Genomic DNA, 20,611 nt, shown 5'->3' with positions numbered 1-20,611 from the left:
AGAAAGCTGTCATTTCTGTTAATATTTTATTTTTTGATTAGTAGGCAGTGTCAGAAGTGTGGAATAATGGCCTCATTATTCAACACTTTGTCTGTCATGGGTAATGAGTGTCATTACCCGTCAAAAATCAATTGTATAACGAATAGATAATTCAATAGTTGTAGATAAAATATTTATTTCGTTGTCTTCATCACTGGTGACCGGAAATATGTGGTTTCTTTTGGTCTCAATTTGTCCAGAACTAAGAAAATCGTTATCATTTTTTTTTAATTTTTCCTTATTATGAGCGGTAGGTTTGTTAGGCATCTCTCATTAAGTGTTCGACACGTCCTCTTCAAAAGTTTTTTACATTCGCCATCAATACAAAATAAATTTCAAATATCGGCGTTGGAATAATCTGCCATGATGTTCAAAGACTTACACCCGTCGTCAAATGTAACTAATGGCAACAATAATACAAACATGGTCCAAAAACTGTCAAAATTCCATAGCTTTCTAATAAGAAAAAACTGCATTTCGTGCATATTTCAATAAATTTCCCAATATGAGGCAAACTACAATAAATAGGTATATGAATGTTTACAGATAATTTGTAGAGAATTCAATTCTCTTTCTGATAGGCTAAATAAATGTGAGTCGTTCCATTTAAAATTTTCGACTTTCTCGCCATCGAATATGGAGAAACATTAATTCAATTTTTGACCAGCCTGTATAAGATGTTCCGATACAACAAATGACAATCTATTTGACAGTATCTGAAGAGTAAACGTGCCAATGCAGATCTTTTTTGAATGAACGTTGACTGAGATATGAGAGCATGTTGAAACTTGTACCAATAACTTGTATCAAAGTCAACCTATTTTTTTACGTATAATTAAACGGTGTAATAAAAACTATAGCATTCCATTTAAAATAACGAAGTTATGGTCTACTTCCGTTAGACCGGAAGTGGCGGCCATCTTGAAAATATTTTAGATCGAAAGTTCCGAATGAACAATGCTACCAAAATTTCAAATCTCTACGAATAGAGGAATCTAAAAAAGTTCTAACGAACCAGTTACGTGAGACACCTGTATAATATTTATTAGTTCTATCAGAATATGAATCTGGTTATTCTCTATTAATTTAGAAATTTCCGTTCTATACCTGCCGCTTTTCCATTCTTAAGCTTGCATTCCTACTGAACACATATATCGCTCTGTCTTTAATAATGTCCCACTATGCTTCTACATTTGCAGAATTTTGCAAAAAATTTGCTTAAAAATTTCTAGTTCTTGTTTTATTTCTGCGATTATTTTCTCATTATCATCGTACAGCACATTGAGTTGGTTGCATTTACTTCTGCCAGCTTCTTCGACGTTTTATACATATTGAAGTTGTCAAGTTTTGCTTATAACTTATGTAATAATTTGTACTATCTTACGCCGCCGACCATGGAAGATTCTTGTCTTATTTGTGAGAGCAAAAATGTTGTTAGTTATCCATTCTTGCTTTCCTTTAAACCTTTCTTTCTTTAAAATGGCTATCGAGGGTTCCAATAAGGCTCACTGGAATAAGGCTTGATTGGACCATCATCGTAACTTGAAAACTATAAAGTAATGTATTCTTGATATAGACAACTTATGTTGATACATGATATCGTAAATTCAGCTGGTGAAGAAATGGTGTTATGCGTTTATGAAGCGAAATCAGCAACTGTCTTTACGCAAGGGGGAAGGAACCTCTATGGCAAAGGCAAAAGGATTCGATCGAGAGAAGTAGATGGGTTTATCTAAAAGGTAAATTTAACTAAAAGATGGTGGTAATGGACCTTAGACGTTGCTTTCTTTGGCCCATTACAAGTTTATTTTACCCAACCACAAGAAAGTTTTCTTCCTCAATGTAAAGGAGACAAAATAAGCCAAATGCAGATTTGTAAATTGCTGAGTGAAGCATATGGAAAAGCTGCTACAGTTGGAACTGCCGAGAATGTTTTGCGTTCCTCTGGTATTTGGCCTGTTAATCAACATGTCTTTCAAGATAATTCGTCAATGTAAAGGAGATAAAATAAGCCAAATGCAGATTTGTAAATTGCTGAATGAAGCATATGGAAAAGCAGCTACAGTTGTAACTGCCGAGAATGTTTTCCGTTCCTCTGGTATTTGGCCTGTTAATCGACATATCTTTCAAGATAATTCGTCAATGTAAAGGAGATAAAATAAGCCAAATGCAGATTTGTAAATTGCTGAGTGAAGCATATGGAAAAGCAGCTACAGTTGTAACTGCCGAGAATGTTTTGCGTTCCTCTGGTATTTGGCCTGTTAATCAACATGTCTTTCAAGATAATTCGTCAATGTAAAGGAGACAAAATAAGCCAAATGCAGATTTGTAAATTGTTGAGTGAAGCATATGGAAAAGCAGCTACAGTTGTAACTGCCGAGAATGTTTTCCATTCCTTTGGTATTTGGCCTGTTAATCGACATGTCTTTCAAGATAGCCAATTTGCACCATCAGATATTAGCAGCCTAAACCAAGTACTGAGTCTGGGCCAATATCGATGTCATCAAGTTATAGTGAAGGCGATGAGACTGTTGTTGATGTATGTCAAAATAGAACAATCGAAAAGAGAGATAAAGAACCTTCTCCATGAAGTGTCAGCGTCTCCAAAACTGAATCCACTGCCAGGAACATCATCTTCTCGAGCTAGAGGAATTGACCAGAAATCTACATTAATAATAAACAAGAAAAATCTTGAAGAACACAAAACAAAGACTGACTCTCTATATTTCCATAGAAAAGCAAAGGTTCTAAGCTTTCTGTGTTATTTGATTTTGTTACTTTTGGATTAGTTTTTGAAGAAGCAATTCGGAAATAGTTTATATTTGACGTTTGAAGTTTATTTAAAACTCTTAATGATAATTAAACATGACAATTTCTAAAGATTTGTTTTGAGGTTTAAATTTCAATCTCTTTTTCACCCTTTTTACTCATTCTTTCCAACGATCAAAACATTTTTTCTACTCTTCCTTTAAAAAAAAAAAAGAAAAAATCCCACCCCCTTTGTAAACACAAACGATTCATTGACGTCGTCTTTGGTCTACATCATCTGCGTTTTGAGTCCGAGACGTCGGATACGTCTCGGTCGATTAAGTGTGATTTCGTAAATTACGGTATCCTTTTTTCCACGTCTTTCCGATCGTTTTGAAAGCACCATTGTAGCGGTGCCATTCCGAAAAAGGGTGCGAACAGAACCCTTTCAATTCGATTCCGTTTGATGATCGTCATAGGAAACGAAAAACACTAACAATAGAATGTTTTGACGTGACGCAGGTGTTGATTCGATGAAATTAAAAACCAAATATAATAATTAAATTAGAAAATACATAAATTGAAGAGAGAGGAATAATCGGCCATTTTTTTGGGCGGATTTTTAATGGGGAAAAATTGCTGATCGTTGCGAAAAGCTGTTCTTATTTTGCCCTTTGATGTTGAATTAATTCACACCTTGCCTCCCTCCACAAAAACGATCTAAAAGGGAAATAAAAAATCGGGCGCCATTATGGGGTTCAAATTCAAGCACATATGGTCTTTAGAAGCAGGGTTGGGTTAAGGGGATTAATTAATTTTTGTGAAAATATGATTTTGTGTTAATTCGAAATAGCTTAATATTTTTAATGAAGTTTTTTTGGTAATCAATTTTTAATTTATTAGAATTTTTTTAAATCTCTTTTATGATTCGTTGAATCTTAAAACGAATTTAACTACGGGCCTGTTGGTTAACAACAAAAAAAAAGCTCTAAAGCACACACACAACACTCTTAAAAGAGGGCTCGCGAACTTTCGCTTCGTCCATTGGTGTAACCCCGGATCGAAAGCGGATTGGACGAAGCCGGCCTCTTCTCTCGCAGTAATTTGCATTTGAAAGAAGTCGTAGAGGAGAGTTCGCATAATGTGCATTCGACCACCCTTCTCCCCCCTGACGCCCCCTTTTTAAGAGCCGGTGGAAATCCGGGGCGCGTTAGGGGGCAACCAACGACCACCACCATTCGGAAAGAGAAAAAAGAGAGTCCACGTGTACAGTCAGCGAAAGAACCGAGAGATCGTTTCTTTGATCTGCATAATTATTACTTCCATCTTCTTTTTTTTCCTTCTGGAAGGGTGATGGATGTGTATATGATGATGCTCTTTGGGTTTCGATTTCGGGATTGAAAAGTTCAAAGTTTAAAAAAAAGTTCAAAGGTGGAAAAAGTACAAAAGGATTAAAAGGAATTGATGGGATTAAAATGTTTATTTTGAAATTTGATATATTTTAATTTTTAACGAACACCCCAACAACATCATCGTCGAAGAAGTCAACGGTAAATTCAGTAAATTCGTCGACGTTAGTTGAGGAAATAAACGAGCTCGAAGGATGTCGAATAAACGCCTTGAAAACTCGAGTCGCCATTAACTTCTTTGAAAGAAGTCGACGACGAACGCGAAAGAGGTCGGAAGTCGAAGGAGAATTTCTCGTTCCCTGCGGTAATGACACGTAATATATTCTTTTGATCGCGTATTAAATTTTTCTTGCGTTATAACCACCTTCTAACGAGAAGAGAACTTTTAAGTATAATGATTATTTCTTTAAGGGTTCGCCGTTGGTTTTAGGTTACTTGAAGGTGAGGAAAAATGATCTAGTTGAGGAGATTATTCAAACAAAAAAGTGGGATGGGGGCGAAAAGAAGTTGATACACCTCATAATTATTCATGAAAGGGCTCTTTTTTAAAACGAGCTGATGAATCAGAAAATTTTAAAAATCCTCTTATCGTTTTTGAAACCACCCCTTGTGGGTAAATTAAAGATCCCTTTTCCGTAAAGGATCAAAAAGTTAACTCTGCATTTTTTTTGCATCTCAATAGGAATATTGAATCAAATTTTAAATTCATTAAAAAAAATTATCTATAACAATGATATTTATGATCGTTAATAAAAAGGGTGAGTTTAAAAATGCGAAAAGAAAGAAAATAGAGGGAATAGGAGGATTTGTCGAAGGTAGGATCGTGATCCGAGCAAATCGTGTAAACGGATGGATCCATTTGATCTCTAATTCGACTTATTTCCCGGTTTCTCTCGCGCGCCTCGCCCATCAAATTACAATCATTTGTATCGGAAATGAAGCCGGTTCGTGATCGACGGTCGAACGAACTCGTTAAATCCGGAAAAGGTAACTTGTTAACAAAACCGCGCAAGAGAGAGATTCTGATGGTGAAACTTCCTCCCTTCAGGAATAAGAGGATATCTTTTTGGCAAATACAAATTATTTCTTTCTTTTTTAAACCAAGCTATTTTGTGTGAATATTTAAGAATTCAATTATTATTATTGTTATGGATATAACAAATTTTTATTTTGACTTATTTTCTAATAAAACGTATTAAATTAAATAACAACTAAAACTAGAACTATCACTAACATTAGAACTAACACTAGAGCTAGAGCTAGAAGATTCGGGTTTAGCCGTACGTCTCTTAAGACGGCTAAACCCGAATGTTTCTAGTTCTAGCTCTAGTTTTAGTTCTAATTCTACAGTATGTCCACGGAAAAGGTGTTGAATAAGAAAAACTTTTTAATTTTATCGAAACATGTTAATCTTGATAAAAATTTTTGTTAGTTCTTAGAGTAAGATTGGGATAGAAACATTTAACATATAAGAGTATAAGAGTTACTAGGAAAAGTTGTTCAAAAGTAAAAGATAGTCTCTAATACCAATTTTCGAAAAAATCGGCCTACATTTATTTATTTGTGATCATTTAATTTATTTTAATATCAATTAACTAATTCCAAATTAACAATGCACAAGCTGTAAGTTTATTTACTCAAACAGCCAAACTACCACCCTGTTGGGCACATGCCTTTAAACGAACAAGTTATTCATCAAAAGTTTTTCTAACCTCATGTAAAGATATTAAAGCAACTTCATCTCTAAACGCATCCTTTAATTGATCAGTAATGGCATTTATTTGAGGTGTGCGATAAACTATTTGTTTCAAACGGTCCCATAGGAAAAAATCCATTAATGTTAAATCTGGACTCCTAGGAGGCCACTGAACTGGTCCTTGTCTCCCAATCCAGTGGTCTGGAAACGTATGGTCTAACTGCATAATGTACTGGGCATCCATCTTGTTGAAAATAAAATAAACAACTGTATTCTAATGGAAGATTGTCTAATTCAACGTCGAGAAAATTGATATAGCTTAACTATTCACATTACAAGTAGTGTCAAAGAAGTATGGCCCTATTATTCTGATTCCCTATTACTGACGCCTCCGTGGTATTCGAAAGTGCGGATTAGAATCACTCCAATATCGTGCATGTTGCGAAGCCACAACACCATTGGTCGAAAAAGTTGATTCATCAGAAAACATTATTTTCTTATGAAATCCTTTTTCCATACTGCCAACCCACGACCAAAAATCCAAACGTTTTGCTTCATCGCCGACTTCCAAAACATGATTAAAAACTGGCATGTATGGATGTATCTTGATGTGTTTTAATATCTTCTGAATTTGCGACTTATTAACAAATTGGAGATTTTTAGCTCTTCTTCTTGATGATAATTTCGGGTGTTCCTCTACTGAATGTAATACCAACAAAGTGCTTGCATCATTTTCATCGTATCTCTTCTTTTCTATAGGTATTCGCAACAATGACCCAGTGCTTAAAAACTTCAAAATTATTTTACGGCAAGTAGTCTCAGAAACGTACATATTGGGCAATTTTTCATTAAATTCCTGAATAACTCGACGATAACATTTTTCGCTTTTCCCATAACATTGCACCAAGTAAATTTTTTGCTGTAAAGTAAGCATTTTAAGCTGACAAGACTACGGCCAATAAAGTATAAAAGCGAAGTGTCAATAAAGCTTGTCACTATCAACGCCTACTAGTACAAACATGATCACAAATAAATAAAACTTTTTTCGATAAAATTTAAAATAAAAAAGTTTTTCCTATTCAACACCTTTTCCGTGGACATACTGTAGAGATAGTTCTAGTTTGAGTTGTTATTCAGCGTTAGATTGTTGTATATTTTTCATTGAACAAAAACTAGAACTAATACTAACATTATCACAAGAACTAACACTAGACCTAGAAATAGAAAGATTAGGGTTTAGCCCTACATCTCTTAAGATGGCTAAATCCGAATGTTGCTAGTTGAGGTCTAGTTTTAGTTCTAATTCTAGAGATAGTTCTAGGTTTAGTTGTTATTCAGAGTTTGATTGTTGTATATTGTTAAATGAACAAAAACTAGAACTAATACTATCACTATCACAAGAACCAACACTAGATCTAGAACTAGAAAGATTAGGGTTTAGCCCTAAATCGCTTAAGATAGCTAGACCCGAATGTTTCTAGTTTTAGGTCTAGTTTTAGTTCGAATTCTAGAGATAGTTCTAGTTTTACTTGTCATGCAGCGTTAGATTATTGTATATTTTTCATTGAACTAAATCTAGAACTAATATTAGCGCTATCACCAGATCTAATACTAGACCTAGAACTAGAAAGATTCGCGTTTAGCCGCACGTCTCATAAGACGGCTAAACCCGAATGTTTCTAGTTCTAGGTCTAGTTTTAGTTCTAATCCTAGAGACAGTTCTAGTTTTAGTTGTTATTCAGCGTTAAACTGTTGTATATTGTTTAATGAACTAAAACTAGAACTAACACTAGAACTAGAAAGATTCGGGTTTAGCCGTACGTCTTTTAAGATGGCTAAACCCGAATGTTTCTAGTTCTAGGTGTAGTTTTAGTTCTAATTCTAGAGATAGTTCTAGGTTTAGTTGTTATTCAGCGTTAGATTGTTGTATATTGTTCAATAAACATTTGACATTGGATTGTAAGGACTTACAAATTTATGATGAAGAGATTCTTGTTCTTCAACACCACAATGACTAGGCGTTGTCGAATATACTCTTTACTTACATTAAGCTGAAACTCACTTTTCTTACAACTGTTTAAATGTGATTTTAGGATTTTCTTCAACTTTAAATTCAAAGAAACTGTGATGTTCATCTGTAATTTTTCTTTTATGTTTCCCTTCTCTTGGGGTTTCTTCTTGATTTTTTACCCATCTCAACTGTTCTTTTTGCAACACCAAGAATTTCAGCTAAATTGCACCAGACGCAATTCGTATTGTAAATGGCACGAATTTGGCGTTTTACGTTTGCTGCTTTCTTTTCTTAATATAAGGCATGTTGTAGACATTTTGTTAACAGCATAGTTAACAGTGACAATTTATTTATGACAGTCGCCAAATTGGTTTTGTTTAACGCCATTTTCAGCAGTTTGATTAGTGCCAATTTGAACTTGAAATGGTATAGTTTTAGTTCTAATACTAGAGTTAGTTCTAGTTTTAGTTGTTATTCAGCGTTAGATTGTTGTATATTTTTCATTGAACTAAAACTAGAATTAATATTGGCACTATCACAAGAACTAACACTAGACATAGAACTAGAAAGATTCGAGTTTAGCAGTGCATCTTTATACAAAACACAAACATTAGTGTTATGCAAAATTAAAAAAAAAATGTTGCTATAATTTGGTATAAAATCGTCTTCTTAATCTTCAGAATTAAAGAAGTTATGATTCATTAAAGTTCACATAAGATATTTCAATTTTGTGTGCTTGCAATGCTCATAGCAGTGCTGGAACTCCAATACAGGAATAGCCATCAGCTGGTCGGTTACAGCCGTTTGAATATAATACTTTGTGTTTCTATGATTAATCAATTCTCTTGCACTCGTCAGTCATTACAAAAAATAAAAGGAAGAAAAAAAAAACAAAAATAAATAACATTATACACTTAATATCTTTTCTACACTTATCCGTACCTTAACATAGACAATTAAATAACACATTCTACATTTAAAAAGTCCTGGACACTGTAGAATGCATTGCGAATCAAAAAAGGCTTAACGCGTTTTTACAGAGCTGCATTTAATAAATATCGGGTGTTAAGAGGCAATCGATTGAACAACTCCCGGGATGTAAATTTCGGTCCCCGTTGTGACATATTCAAACGGCAGCACTTTGGTCCAAAGTTGTGCCTACCCCTAGTCTCGTATCCATGCACATAAGATTAAAGTTGATAGGCTGACTTGTTGCTGTTCGCATAAAGTATAGACACAAGTATAAACTCACAAGGAATCGTAAGAACACTGAGCTTTTTAAATAGAAATTTGCAGTCATCCCTGTAACCCACACTGCCCAGGACACGAACAGCACGTCGTTGTGGTTTGAAAATATGTGAGCTATTACACCCATACTAAAATGTGGTATGCCAACTTGGCTACATCCAGTGAAATTGTACTCATTAGACGTCTCAATGCAAAAATACTACGACTTATCTTTCCCCCTATGATGATAGCATGATCATCAAATTTTATGTTAGGTGGTGTAATATACACCTCTAAGAAATAAATGTCGTTTTAACTGTTTTTAAGTCATTTAGCGAGAGTTCATTCGTCATAGTCCACTCGCGTGCATAAAGAATGTAAGAATGTAAATAAAGAATGTTCCCCAAAATGAGTTCCCTTGAGGTGATTTTTCAGTCTCGGGAAGAGGAAAAAGTCATAAGGAGTCAAGCCAGGCGAATAAGAAGCCACAGGAATGTTTTTACTGACCAAAAACTTGTTTATTGAAATTGCTGCGAGGCATGACGAATTATCGTGACGTGATGTTGGTCTCAGACAAATGATCCTTTTTCGAAGATTTTCAATAACCTCTCGGTAAAAGTGTTGATTGACCGTTTGGCCTTAAGGCACACACTGTTTGAAGAAACAAATCAGCATGCATTTGATCTTCGACTTGCTCATTCTTGCTCTTTTGGGCCTTGGAGAGGTTGAAGTGTGCCATGCTTTAGCGTTTGGTTTCCGGGTCGTACTCAAACATCCAAGACTCGTCTCCAGCATTGACAAGTTCCAGAAAATTCGATTCCAAAAAGTCAAGGCATCTTTCTCTCCTGATATCTTTTTGGTCTTGCGAAAAGATTTTTCTCATCCTCATTCATTGATCCAAATCTGATGAACGGTGTTGTGAGTCAAATTCAACTCTTCCCCGATCATTCTGACTGGTAACCGACGATCTGAATGCTCAAGATCGTGGATTCTGTTGACATTTTCATCGGTTCTTGAAGATGAAGGCCTTACTCTTCGTGGTTTATCTTCAATCGACTCTCTTCTTTCTGAAAATGTTTTAAACCACCGAAACACTGTCTTCGTAGGCCTACTGGAATTTTGCAAAAATTTCCGTTACACTGTGCCCAAGTCTGAAGCAAAACCTAATAGCATATCGTTGCTCGAAATTTTTAGAACTCATTTTTAAACGTACTAGAAAAAAAGGTTAGCTAGAAAAATGACTTTAGCTAGTTCAATTTGTTCTTGAGAAACTGTATTAAGAAAACTAGAAACATTCTTATACATTTTTTTTAAGAATTTTCCAAATACATTTTTTTAGTGTTATACATCATTAGAAAGAAGAAGCTTTAAGCTTTAATTTGGTATAAAATCCACTTCCTAATCTTCAGAATTAATGAAATTATCACTCTTTAAAGTTTAAAGTTTCTTGAGAGACTGGATTAAAAAGAAATGAAATATACTTATTAATTTTTTTTGAGAATTTTCCAAATAAATTTTGTTTAGTGTCATGCATAATTTTAAAGATTAAACTTTAAGCTATAATTTAGTATAAAATCCACTTCTTAATCTTGAGAATTAACGAAGTTATGATTTTTTAAAGTTTTCTTAACTTTCTTTCTTATACATTTTTTGGAGGATTTTCCAAATATATTTTTTTAGTGTTATATATCATTTTAAAAAAGAAACTTTAAGCTTTAATTTCTATAAAATTTACGTCTTTCTCTCCGAAAACAACTACGTTATGATTCTACATATCACCAAATATAATAAAACTAAAATACAGATTAATAAACAACTCATGTTATATGGTTATTTCCTTGGTTATAAGAATTAAGATGTGAAATAGTTGTTGTTTATTCAATTTCAATTCAAGCATGACATCAATTCAGTTTATCATTAAAAAGATATCCAACTAGAACAACTCGAAGCATCGGGCTTTTCCATACACATATCACATTTTATGATGATAATATCATAATATGGAATCTAACATAATGCCAAAGAGTGAGTATCTAAACGACACAGATGATCAATATCATTCTAAACTCTTACATAGTTTAGATTAAACAATAATGTATCGATTTTGTCAAAGGTTTTGAATTGATGTAAAATTGGATACTCCTAGTACAAAGAAGAATAATAATTGAGAAGATATTAAAATATTCGTGAACAATTTTTTAAAAGATATAGCTTAGATAAAAAAATGTAAATACTGTTCCGTCGGGGATCGGGATTCTTAAACTATGTGCAATTTCTGCTAAATGACGAATTAATAAACGAAAAAATAATAAAAACGATTATTAATAAAGATATCCAACAACCCGTTTTGTAATAAATATAGATAATGCACAATATGTAAAAGTAAAAGTATGGAAATCATTTCTTATCCAGCAAGAAATGTATCAGACAATCAATAACACATCTTGTAATAAATCTAGGCGATAAACAACAGTAATAAATACAACAACGGAAGTAAATAAGTAATGTTACAACATTTCTTTCCTCTATTTTTACTTTATAATGAACAAAAAGGGACAAATACTAAGTTGCCATGATTTCCATTCGTAACTGACTTGATTTTTTTTGCAGAAGTAAAATCTTTTCTTCCCTTCTAAAACTCAGACAAATTAGACACCATCGATTTTGTGGCTATACAATTAGTTAACACACTATTTGGTACTATTTCAATAAAAACTAAACAAATATCCTAGCAAAATGTTTATGAATTTAAAAATAAATCTGTTAGAACTCTTAGAACATTTAGGTGGACAAATCAAGTCAATCATAACATTGCATTAAACCAATTTCCAAAAATAGATGCTGTTATTAATTTATACCAACCACCAAGGTCAATTTATCTTTGAAAACTCTCAAACAACACATTAAATACTCTCGGTTTATATCCTTCTTAAATCTATTACTGTATTAGTGTGTATCGTAGTTAAGAGTTAAGAGCGGCTTCAAATGAAGATAAAGTAGACGCAATGAAACCGGGGTGCTCGGCAAAATCTACTCACTTCACAAGCAAAGATAGTTCGAAATGGAGTAAACCACAAAGAAAGGTCCAACTAACTAATTGTGATCTTTTGAAAGACAAATTGACTGTTGGGACAATAATTTCTTTAATTAGCACACACTGAATTCTTAAATCATGATATGAGTGTCTTACAAACTTCAAAAATAGATATCTATATATTCAATTTTTTCTTCATTCTTGCATGCGTGAGTAGAAGTTGAGAAATGTACTGCCTAAATCTGTATTAAACCTGAATATAATATAATATAGACCTTTAATTCTTTAATAGTCTCGCCAATAAACTTTAATTTTAAAGTGAGAAGATCAAGCTAAACGAAGCAGAAGTGAGGTTTTGGTCTGGAACTTTTTATCTCAATTTATCTGCTACCAAACACACCATATTACTTTCTTACAATGACTAAATAATTTCGTCCATCTTTCTTCATTTTGACATTTTTGAACAAATTTGCTCGTTTCTGTACGATAAATAGTTATATTTAGCTTTGTTGTCTTCAGAGATTGTGTGAAAAACCTATTCTAAGTATTTTTACAGTTTTTCATGAGCGTGGAATAGTCAATATCGAAATTCTCAAACAACAATCGGATTGTTAAGGGTTTTTTCCATCAAAAAAAGACTGTTTGATCATTGTGTTGGTTATCTCTTGATTGATAATTACCATATAGAAGAACATCTTCATTCTAAATATGTATCAGTATTTGATTTGGGTCGAATTTAATGTTATTGTCATCATATCTGTATGTTATTAGCATAATTAGGTTAGGATTAAACTTTCTAACATCGCACATTCTTTTTATTGACTCCTTACAGATTGTGAATTAATTTTTGAGTACATCTTCCCATCATTAACTTTCTCAAAACGCTTTTGTTCAGCTTATTACTTTTTCTGTGTCATGCTTCAAATAAACTAAAACGTTATGCTTTCTCTTTTGATGTTTTTATATTTACTTGGCAATTCCTTCTGCCAAAATGTTTATTTTGCAAGTTCAAAAACTTTGAAAATAAATTAAACTTTGACTTTCACCATTAAAATCGTTTAAAGTAACACATTAAAATGGAATCGAATTGGCTTTGTTAGATAGTTATTTAGTGACTCGTTAGTCATGAAATTGCCGGCGACCGTTTTCCAAAAGGCACGTACCAAGACCGCAAACGGAGACAAGATACACTACGACGACGATGATGGGGGGCGTCGCGACGTTATCTGAACCGCACGTGCGACTCCACGCTGTGTTTCCACTCATTGTCAGAGCTTAATTGGTCTTGTTTCCCAACCACCCCCCGAGAATCCAGCGAAAAGAGAGCTTTTAAATCATCATTTCGAATGACCATTTTGACACGTACATTATTTCTTTTTAATTAATCAAGTTAATAAGCATTTTACGTCATAACTTTAAAATTCAAGTTTTAGATCCCTAATTTTTTTGATTTCTGTTGGCAATTTCGATAAAATAAAAAGAAAGTTGTGAAGTTTTGAGAAGGTGGAGAAGCTTTAAGGGCGTTTTAACTTGTTACGAGCTTTTCCCTGTGTGAAAATTAGCTTAACTTGCGATTTCGACGATCCCTCGACTTCTACGACGTATGTTTTACTTACGTTGCGTAAAAATTGCAAGTTTTATAAGTTTAAAATAAAGTTAGTTATATTTGAGGAAATATGATTTTAAAACAGGTTAAAAGTTAGATTCAAATTTAAATTTTTATAAAATTTGTTAAAAATTAAATAATATTAAAAAGAAATCGTTAATTTTACAGGTTTCTGTACGATTTTACAGAAATTATTCGAGTTTTAGCGCCAAAACCTTCGAGGGAGAAATAGCTAAACTAAATAATAAGTCGATAAAACAGAAATTTAACTTTTTTTTCTAATTATATTTATAAATTAACAATTTAGAAATATGTAATTATTATTATTTTTTAATAATTTTGGATTATTTCCACCTTAAATTTAATCTTGAAAGATTTTATTGAATTTTCGCCAAATTATATTCGTTTTCGCATAAAGAAAAGCTCATCCCGGAAGATTCGTCACCCATAAAAGCATTTCCCGAGTAAAAGCTTCTTCTCAGCAAATTTATGGATGAAGCTCGGGTACGCAGATTCAAATTAATTTTCCATTATCCGAAAGAAAACGACCGCTGGAGCGGCGACGACGTCGTGGAAACCTCCAAAAGACTCTCTCAGCTAACATTTAAAGGGAGCTTCTTGGAGAATTTCCCAATCAGCAATTCGTTTGGCAACGTTTAAACGCGGCCGCATAAGTGCTCCTTATTTAACTTCGGAATTTCCATTCGTCATCCTTCCAGGAAGATTAAGAGGATTAAAAAGGGGATAATATTGAAAGATGGATTCGATTTTAATTAAAATTATTCAAATACTTAAAGCATTTTAAAATATTTATTATAAAAATTGTTAATTTTACGTTTTCTAATTTTGAACAAAAACCGTATTGTCAATCAAAATCTTATTTTTCTTGGTCTTTGGACAAGTATTATAATGGGGGGTATTAAGTTTTGTTTAACTCGACTTTCTCTTTGCGCAATTCACGACGGTAGTTTTGCAAAAAAAAAATAAATAATGAAAAGGGGATTTCTAACGTTTAAAATTCGAATCCGGATATCGGGTTTCATTTGATTGATGTTCGCAAAGGAAACGCATTCAATCAAAATAAAAAAAACCGGATCATGTGTTGTGGGTACAACAAATTCTCTAAAGTCTAAAAAGAAAATTTTAGCTAATATTAATTTTAAAAAAGAAAAGGGTTCTATTTAATTTCTTTTATTTTATTTTTAACTCTCTAAATAAAGGGTCAAATCGTTTCTAATCTTAGTAAAACTTTGAAGTTGTGTTGAAGCCGTATTTATAAGAAGCAAGAAATAATTCATACATCAAATTAAAGTTTAAAGTTTGCTTTTTAATTTGATATAAAAATCATTTCTTAGTTAACTTATACTCAGTAGATACATATTTTTAAAGATAATGAAAAAATTCGAAATAATCAAAAAATGAATTTAATATTAACTTTAAAAAATCGTACATTTATGAAAATTAGGAAATGATTCATAGCACTAATTAAACTTTAAAGTGTCTATTTTAATTTGATATAATAGTCGTTTCTTAGTTCCTGTTAATATATTAGTTATAATTTTTTTTTAATGTTGAAAAAATAAAGAAATCTGACACAAACTTTAAACTTGCATATAAACCGTATTTATGGGAACTAAAAAACAATTAATACATCAAATTAAAGCTTAAAGTATGCTTTTTAATTTGATATAAAAATCATTTCTTAGTTAACATATACTCAGTAGATACATATTTTTAAAGATAATGGAGAAATTCGAAATAATCAAAAAATGAATTTAACATTAACTTTAAAAAATCGTACATTTATGAAAATTAAGAAATGATTCATAGCACAAATTAAACTTTAAAGTGTCTATTTTAATTTGATATAATAGTCGTTTCTTAGTTCCTATTAATATATTAGTTATAATTTTTTTTTAATGTTGAAAAAATAAAGAAATCTGACACAAACTTTAAACTTGCATATAAACCGTATTTATGGGAACTAAAAAACAATTGTTACATCAAATTAAAGCTTAAAGTATGCTTTTTAATTTGATATAAAAATCATTTCTTAGTTAACTTATACTCAGTAGATACATATTTTTAAAGATAATGAAAAAATTCGAAATAATCAAAAAATGAATTTAACATTAACTTTAAAAAATCGTACATTTATAAACATTAAGAAATGATTCATAGCACAAATTAAACTTTAAAGTGTCTATTTTAATTTGATACAATAGTCGTTTCTTAGTTCCTGTTAATATATTAGTTATAATTTTTTTTTAATGTTGAAAAAATAAAGAAATCTGACACAAACTTTAAACTTGCATACATACCGTATTTATGGGAACTAAAAAACAATTGATACATCAAATTAAAGCTTAAAGTATGCTTTTTAATTTGATATAAAAATCATTTCTTAGTTAACTTATACTCAGTAGATACATATTTTTAAAGATAATGAAAAAATTCGAAATAATCAAAAAATGAATTTAACATTAACTTTAAAAAATCGTACATTTATGAAAATTAAGAAATGATTCATAGCACAAATTAAACTTTAAAGTGTCTATTTTAATTTCATATAATAGTCGTTTCTTAGTTCCTGTTAATATATTATAATTTTTTTTAATGTTGAAAAAATAAAGAAATCTGACACAATCTTTAAACTTGCATATAAACCCTATTTATGGGAACTAAAAAACAATTGATACATCAAATTAAAGCTTAAAGTATGCTTTTTAATTTGTTATAAAAATCATTTCTTAGTTAACTTATACTCAGTAGATACATATTTTTAAAGATAATGAAAAAATTCGAAATAATCAAAAAATGAATTTAATATTAACTTTAAAAAATCGTACATTTATGAAAATTAGGAAATGATTCATAGCACTAATTAAACTTTAAAGTGTCTATTTTAATTTGATATAATAGTCGTTTCTTAGTTCCTGTTAATATATTAGTTATAATTTTTTTTTAATGTTGAATAAATAAAGAAATCTGACACAAACTTTAAACTTGCATATAAACCGTATTTATGGGAACTAAAAAACAATTAATACATCAAATTAAAGCTTAAAGTATGTTTTTTAATTTGCTATAAATATCATTTCTTAGTTAACTTATACTCGGTAGATACATATTTTTAAAGATAATGAAAATATTCGAAATAATCAAAAAATTAATTTAACATTAACTTTAAAAAATCGTACATTTATGAAAATTAAGAAATGATTCATAGCACTAATTAAACTTTAAAGTGTCTATTTTAATTTGATATAACAGTCGTTTCTTAGTTCCTGTTAATATATTAGTTATAATTTTTTTTTAATGTAGAAAAAATAAAGAAATCTGACACAAACTTTAAACTTGCATATAAACCGTATTTATGGGAACTAAAAAACAATTGATACATTAAATTAAAGCTTAAAGTATGTTTTTTAATTTGTTATAAAAATCATTTCTTAGTTAACTTATACTCAGTAGATACATATTTTTAACGATAATGAAAAAATTCGAAATAATCAAAAAATTAATTTAACATTAACTTTAAAAAATCGTACATTTATGAAAATTAAGAAATGATTCATAGCACAAATTAAACTTTAAAGTGTCTATTTTAATTTGATATAACAGTCGTTTCTTAGTTCCTGTTAATATATTAGTTATAATTTTTTTTTAATGTTGAAAAAATAAACAAATAAAGAAATCTGACACAAACTTTAAACTTGCATATAAACCGTATTTATGGGAACTAAAAAACAATTAATACATCAAATTAAAGCTTAAAGTATGTTTTTTAATTTGTTATAAAAATCATTTCTTAGTTAACTTATACTCAGTAGATACATATTTTTAAAGATAATGAAAAAATTCGAAATAATCAAAAAATGAATTTAACATTAACTTTAAAAAATCGTACATTTATGAAAATTAAGAAATGATTCATAGCACAAATTAAACTTCAAAGTGTCTATTTTAATTTGATATAATAGTCGTTTCTTATTTCCTGTTAATATATTATTAGTTATAAATTTTTTTAATGTTGAAAAAATAAAAATTATGGAAATCTGACACAAACTTTAAACTTGCATATAAACCGTATTTATGGGAACTAAAAAACAATTGATACATCAAATTAAAGCTTAAAGTATGCTTTTTAATTTGATATAAAAATCATTTCTTAGTTAACTTATACTCAGTAGATACATATTTTTAAAAATAATGAAAAAATTCGAAATAATCAAAAAATGAATTTAATATTAACTTTAAAAAATCGTACATTTATGAAAATTAAGAAATGATTCATAGCACAAATTAAACTTGAAAGTGTCTATTTTAATTTGATATAATAGTCGTTTCTTAGTTCCTGTTAATATATTTGTTATAATTTTTTTTTAATGTTGAAAAAATAAAAAAATAAAGAAATCTGACACAAACTGTAAACTTGCATATAAACCGTATTTATGAGAACTAAAAAACAATTGATACATCAAATTAAAGCTTAAAGTATGCTTTTTAATTTGATATAAAAATCATTTCTTAGTTAACTTATACTCAGTAGATACATATTTTTAAATATAATGAAAAAATTCGAAATAATCAAAAAATGAATTTAACATTAACTTTAAAAAATCGTACATTTATGAAAATTAGAAAATGATTCATAGCACAAATTAAACTTTAAAGTGTCTATTTTAATTTGATATAATAGTCGTTTCTTAGTTCCTGTTAATGTATTAGTTATAATTTTTTTTTAATGTTGAAAAAATAAAAAAATAAAGAAATCTGACACAAACTTTAAACTTGCATATAAACCGTATTTATGGGAACTAAAAAACAATTGATACATCAAATTAAAGCTTAAAGTATGCTTTTTAATTTGTTATAAAAATCATTTCTTAGTTAACTTATACTCAGTAGATACATATTTTTAAAGATAATGAAAAAATTCGAAATAATCAAAAAATGAATTTAATATTAACTTTAAAAAATCGTACATTTATGAAAATTAAGAAACGATTCATAGCACAAATTAAACTTTAAAGTGTCTATTTTAATTTGATATAATAGTCGTTTCTTAGTTCCTATTAATATATTAGTTATAATTTTTTTTTAATGTTGAAAAAATAAAGAAATCTGACACAAACTTTAAACTTGCATATAAACCGTATTTATGGGAACTAAAAAACAATTAATACATCAAATTAAAGCTTAAAGTATGCTTTTTAATTTGATATAAAAATCATTTCTTAGTTAACTTATACTCAGTAGATACATATTTTTAAAGATAATGAAAAAATTCGAAATAATCAAAAAATGAATTTAACATTAACTTTAAAAAATCGTACATTTATGAAAATTAAGAAACGATTCATAGCACAAATTAAACTTTAAAGTGTCTATTTTAATTTGATATAATAGTCGTTTCTTATTTCCTGTTAATATATTAGTTATAATTTTTTTTTAATGTTGAAAAAATAAAAAAATAAAGAAATCTGACACAAACTTTAAACTTGCATATAAACCGTATTTATGAGAACTAAAAAACAATTGATACATCAAATTAAAGCTTAAAGTATGCTTTTTAATTTGTTATAAAAATCATTTCTTAGTTAACTTATACTCAGTAGATACATATTTTTAAAGATAATGAAAAAATTCGAAATAATCAAAAAATGATTTTAACATTAACTTTAAAAAATTGTACAATTATGAAAATTAAGAAATGAATCATAGCACAAATTAAACTTTAAAGTGTCTATTTTAATTTGATATAATAGTCGTTTTTTATTTCCTGTTAATATATTAGTTATATATATTTTTAAAATGTTGAAAAAATAAAGAATATGGAAATCTGATACAAACTTGCATTCAAATCGTATTTATGGGAAATAAGAAACAATTGATACATCAAATTAAAGCTTAAAGTATGCTTTTTAATTAGATAGCAAGCAGAACAGCAATGGATGTTCTGCTTGGCCTATCTCCTTTGCATATAGAGAAAGTGGCGAGAACTACCATTTACAGACTTAAGCAATATGCTCAAACCTGCTCCGAGATCTCCAACCAATGGGATGCAGAAGACACTATAAGCACTGATTTTTTGCTATCAATGCCATCAGATTTGACGAGATCACTACCAGTCACTACCATCGAATTCGAAAATTCTCTGGTTCAGGCAAATATTTGCATGTTCACACATAGATACACATAGTTCACACATAGAGTTCACGCAGGAAGAGGTCGGAGCAGGAGTATACTGCAAGACACTTCGGATTAAGCAAACTTACAACCTGGGCACGTACTATACTGTATTTTAGGCGGAAGTATTTGCTATTGATATGAGTGCTAAAATCCTTTTTGAGAGAGGGGTGAAGAACATGACACTACGATTTTACTCAGACAGTCAAGGCACTCTCCAGACGGTGCAGGCCGTGAAAACGGTGTCGACTCTGGCTAATGACTAAAAGAACTTTAAACACACTGAGTTGTGATAACAGAATTTCTCTGACCAGGTCACTCTGGGGTTGCTAGTAATGAAGCGGCAGATGAGAGATGTACTGTATTCCAGGTGGAAGTACACTCACTTCCACATGAAATACACCACCTATTAAGAATTAGACTACAATGTTGAAAGGTCGGCAAAATAATGCTTTATTATCAACTAAAAACGATGAAAGTTTAGTTGAAAAGAACGAAGAAAAAGCTAGTAGTGGGCCTCTTCTACACATGCTCTCTATTATGTGGTCGATGTCCTTCTGGGATATCTCGTTCCACGCAATCTCTAGATAATGTCGAAGTTCATCCAGATTCTCAGGAGGCCTGGGTACTTGTCTTAGTCGCTGACCCA

At 30.4% G+C, this 20,611-nt stretch overlaps 1 long non-coding RNA gene across 1 annotated transcript in view; it reads right to left on the bottom strand.

The window, feature by feature from the left end:
- Positions 1 to 14,148: 14,148 nt before the first annotated feature.
- The window catches only part of LOC139432192 (uncharacterized), a 102,969-nt gene continuing 96,506 nt past the window's right edge, over positions 14,149 to 20,611 (bottom strand). Inside the window, exon 3 of the long non-coding RNA XR_011642064.1 lies at positions 14,149 to 14,482. This is a non-coding gene — a long non-coding RNA (uncharacterized lncRNA). The remainder of the gene's footprint in view (positions 14,483 to 20,611) is intronic.

The sequence above is a fragment of the Onthophagus taurus genome, chromosome 11, assembly GCF_036711975.1.
Source record: "Onthophagus taurus isolate NC chromosome 11, IU_Otau_3.0, whole genome shotgun sequence".
Classification (NCBI taxonomy): Eukaryota; Metazoa; Arthropoda; class Insecta; order Coleoptera; family Scarabaeidae; genus Onthophagus; species Onthophagus taurus.
Note: the sequence above shows the minus strand (reverse complement) of the source record. Positions and strands in the feature narration are given on the sequence as shown.